This window comes from Fulmarus glacialis, unplaced genomic scaffold (assembly GCF_000690835.1).
Source record: "Fulmarus glacialis isolate BGI_N327 unplaced genomic scaffold, ASM69083v1 scaffold12501, whole genome shotgun sequence".
Classification (NCBI taxonomy): Eukaryota; Metazoa; Chordata; class Aves; order Procellariiformes; family Procellariidae; genus Fulmarus; species Fulmarus glacialis.
Genome location: NW_009192189.1, coordinates 31,634 through 36,425, shown reverse-complemented (window position 1 = coordinate 36,425; position 4,792 = coordinate 31,634). Strand labels below are relative to the sequence as shown.

Sequence of the window (4,792 nt, the reverse complement as noted above, 5' to 3'; positions counted from 1 at the left end):
CTGCTGGGGTCGGGAAGAGAAACCCCTCGCTCCAGCCCCCTTTCCCTCTGCAATCTCCGCTCCGGCGTTTACGCTTCTTATTTTACTGCACCGGCATCCCTTGTCATCAAATTTATTTCACAGGGTGAATTAATGTCATTCATTCTGAGGTGATGGAGGCGCTGCCCTGCCCCTCACTTTGCTGAGCTCTTAATCCCCCTCTTTCCCAAAAAACTCCTCTCTCCTCACCCGGTGAAACCCCCCCGCACAGCTGCAAAGAAGGCAGATGCTGCCGATTCCTCGGGAAAGCCAAAGGGAACGTCGCTCTTGACAGTCTTCTCCAGTCCTTGCAGTTGTGTGGTTTCAGGGTGATGCAAATCAGTCCGACTTTGACCAAAATGCAACTATGTTAAAATTAGTGGTCACCAGATTCACTCTGAACAGCGAACGCCCTCACTGAGAAGTAAGAATATCCAAGTAGCTAGTGACCACACTGAAGTACGGTTCCCATAAGCCAGATTAGCCAGGCAATTAAGAAACCTTATACTTCATCTTTTTTTTTTTTTCTGTGCGCACTTACTCTCGTGTGAAAAGAGCATGAAAAAAATTAAGAAAAACATCATTTCCTTTGCTAAAAGGAAAAATAGATGTGAAAAATCAAATTATTTTCAACATCAGAAACAGCAGATAATAAATCATGCACTTGGAAGTGCTACCAATAATACTCTTCCCTTTGGTACCTAATCCTGTCCCGCGGTGCTGGAGACCCTCCCCTGGGAGCCACGGCTGCAGGGCTGCCCTCCAGGGTCCCCACTGGTGGGGACGCGTCCCCAGTGACCAGCGCTGGACTTTAAAGGCTGCTCCCTCTAGTGGCCTCATTCAATGAACTTGTCTGAAAGTTCAATCAAACTTAAAATTGCCCTCTGACCTAACACAGAGAAAGGAGCAAATTTGATTAGTGAATCAGGTTATATAATTTTAGATTCTGCTGATATAAAGTTTTTTTGTTTTGAGGTGAAAACCTGGTTCTTGGAGACCAGCATTCATGTCTGAGAAAGATCACCTGTTCAGACCCCTTTCCAGTCATTTGGGGTCACCTCTAGCCATGCTCTGGCTAGGAAGCCACTCTCTGCAGAAATACAGAGAACTGTTTGTTCACCAAAGTGCATCTCAGCTGCATCTTGGGAGGCAGCCGATGTCCTGCTCTAGGAGAAGTTGCTCCATGCTCTCGTCAGCTCAGAAACAAGGATCTCCAGACCTGCCAGACTGACCCAGGATGGTTATTTCATTAGCCCAGCAAAGGGTTTAAATCAGATGGCCGGCGAGAGAAACTGCTATCTTCCTCTCTTTTCCTGCCTCCCTTTGCTCGTGCCCCCCAAAAGTTGCCTGAATTTCCTTTCACAGTGAAGTACATAAAGGGGCTTATAAGAAAGATGGAGAAAGAGTTTTCACCAGGGCCTGTTCTGACAGGACAAGGGGCAATGGTTTTAAACTGAAATTGATTTAGATTGGGTATAAGGAAGACATTTTTTACGATGAGGGTGGTGAGACACTGGAACAGGTTGCCCAGAGATCCTGTGGATGCCCCGTCCCTGGAAGTGTTCAAAGTCAGGTTGGACAGGGCTTTGAGCAACCTGATCTAGTGGGAGATGTCCCTGCCCGTGGCAGGGGGGTTGGACTAGATGATCTTTGAAGGTCCCTTCCAACCGGAACCATTCTGTGGTTCTGAATCGGGGCTAACTACAAAGTGGGACCTACAAAAGAAATGATGGATGTACTCTGCTGGGAATTTTCCAGTCCCTCAGCACTTCTGCCAGCCTCTGTGTCCCACCACCTGAATCGTAAGGCTATGCCAGCCCGTGATGCAGTGCAGGGACTGAAATCTATAGCTCTCGGGCCAGCCAGTGGGACATGTCTGGGGTACTCTGACTTGCACGCTGCTTTTTGAGCTTTCCCAGGGATCGTTCTCAGGGATAAGAAACCCAGGGCGTCATTTGGGGCAGTATTTGCCTCATTTGTGCTGGGTCCCGCGTAGCTAGCACCCTGGCGCGGTTTTCACTGTGGTCACCGCAGTGATGTACCTGCACACCGGGACAGGGGCTGCGCCTGGGAAGAACCTGTGCAAATCCTGACCTCGGGACGGCTCCTCTACAGGTTGGTGCGATGCGTGGGGACAGTAGGATCGAGGTCTTGTGTGTAGAAACCAATGCCTACCTCAAGAAGGAAAGGGATTTGGTGGTGTTTGACGCATCTGCGGTAGCATGCTGCAAAAACAGGCTATTTACCGAACTTGCTCCGGCGGGATCTCTTCTTTTGGCATCGCTTTAGTTTGTGTTATTGCAAAGAAGCTATAAAAGTCAAGATCATTTAATTATTCCAGGTTTTAAAGAAATGTTGAGTCCAAGGGGCTGGAGCTTATAAGATTTTATTTATATGGCACACTTCAGTTCCCTGCACTTAAACACCACTTTTTACCTGCAAAGTAATAACAGCAGCTCTCTGGTGACCAGATGGCAAGCCTGCATGCTTAGCATATATCACATTTAATTTATTACAGCGTGCTACATTCCAGCAATTACTTGTAACTGCCAATAGCAACATGTATCTCACCTAAAGAAACATCAGAGTTTTGTGTTCTGTTTGGGGTTATGTTGTGCTTTACTCCCACTTCTGGTAGCACCTAATTTCAGACATATGGAAACAGTAATTTCACTTGAAACAGTGGTTTCAAATATGCAGTCGTCTGAAATGTCCAAGTCTGAAGGGTATTATTTAATTGCAGCTCAGTTGCTGCAGTTTTCTTTAAAGCACAAATATAAATTCTGCGACTGCTACTGGATTTCTTTTTTAACTTTTTAGAGTTTTTTAACTGCAATGTAACAACTATAACTGTATATCACAGCATCTGTATACCACTTTCTCCCACTTCAAACGTTTCAATGCCACATGTGCATTTCCAGACACAGAGTCAGGGCTTGCAGGGTTTTGCAGGACGGTGGGATCTCTGGATGCTGCTGGCAGCTCGGTCACTGCCGCCCATCCCCCAGGATGAGCAATTTGCAAAGCTCCAGGGAGGCCTCGGAGATGGTGGCTCACCCCAAATGGCACCAGAGCTGATCCGCCTGTGTTTCTGCTGAGCGTTACAGCGCCTGCGAGCCTTGTTTCAAGGCAGCAGCATGCAGAAGCTCATAATACTCAGGGGCTTACGGCCTCTTTTTAATAAATCACATGTGTTAATTTGGAGCAAAGGTGTATCTGTTTCAGTTCTCATTGAAAAGAAAAATCAAACTTTTTGCATTTCTTCTGCCCTCATCGTCATGAGTCATTCCTTAGATGCCTAGTTCAACTCTTGTGACAAAAATCCTCCCTCATCGCAACTTGCCATGATGTTGATCTTGAGGAGATTTATGATACCACAGAAAGCAAGCTGCCAAGCCTCTGGGTTCATTTCAAAGATCCAGAGCTCAGAAGTGGTGGAGAAATGAGAGATGCTGAATTGGCTCTGGGAGGCGCCTTTCATCTTTCTTCTGTAGTAGAGCGGCTCTGGGCTTCCCTTTGCGGTGGTGGGACGGGGGTGGTGGAGGGCATTGGGAGAGCGGTCTGCATGGCGGGGCTGCAGGGTGTCTCTGTGCTGAAGGCCACCATGGCGGTGGGAGCCGGCAGTGGTAATGTCACACGCCATGTGTGGCACTTGACAGCTCTACTGATGGGTAGAGTCACCTTGGCAACGACTTGGCGGGTCTCTGCCCTTCCTCTCTACCTGTCCCTGATGCTGCAAAACCACCAGGCATGGTTGTCCTCTGTTTTGGATGCATCTGAGTCCTCCACCCTGAAGCGGCCGTGAGCTGGAGCATCAAGAGCCCCGTGGGGGATTAGGAAGGCAAGGGCAGATCTGGACAGAACTGTAGACGAAAGAGGCTGAAGGCTTCATGGCACAGTACTGGGGTCAGGAACACTGCACTGATGCCCTGGGTTTGGTCTTAAAGGCTTTCTCGGTGGAAGTAAGCATGAGTTCACAGGTCAGCACGTACTCAGAGGGTTTGCCGAGCTGAGCTCCGTACTGGAGCAGCCTGGCTGTAGTCTGGCCTCATGCAAAGAAGAACCACCCTTTCAGCAGCCAGGAAAGCGATGACTTCTCTGCAAGGATCCAGGAACCAAACAAAACAACTGAGCCCCTCCTCGGTAGGGAACAAAGGAAAAGAGGCAGACGGTGGGCGCTCGCCTCCTCCCCCGGCATTCCCAGGCACTCACTGCGTCCTGTTCAGAAACCCACCCACAGGCTGGCACTGCTTTCGGGAGCTCTCACCGTTCTCACCTAGGGCCAAGCTGTCCACCGTAGTGGGGCCCATCCAGTATGGGTGAAGGAGAAGCGGGAAGGAGGAGGAAACCCCAGTGCAACCAACCCGGGTTTCCAGCAAGCTTCAAGCTTCTGCCAATTTGAGGGGTCGGATTTGCAACACTGTGAAGGGGACAAGAAACTCCTTCCCTGCCAGGGAATAATTTCAGATCAGCTGCACACAGAGGAGTCACTAAAGAGTTTCCCCATGCTTAATTTAGTGAATTAATTGTTTCACAGCAGCAGTTTGTTTAGCATAGGCAGAAACCTCTAAATGCAGACCTTATATCATCAGTGTTTTAAAAGAAAGGCTAAGGCCAAGTTTTAGCCTGGATCATACAAACGTGCTACAAATCCAGAGTATTTCCACTGTTTTCCAGGGTGTAACCCTTCAGCCACGTTATTGCAAGGGAAATCAGAACTGGATTCACCAGCCAAACATAATCTGATCTAAGTAAACAAGATGCAGAAATAAAC

The 4,792-nt window shown here is 48.5% G+C and overlaps 1 protein-coding gene across 1 annotated transcript in view; it reads left to right on the top strand.

The window, feature by feature from the left end:
• NTN4 (netrin 4) overlaps positions 1–4,792 on the top strand; it is a gene marked incomplete at both ends in the record, with an annotated part of 36,758 nt that overhangs the window by 345 nt on the left and 31,621 nt on the right. The window lies entirely within an intron of this gene.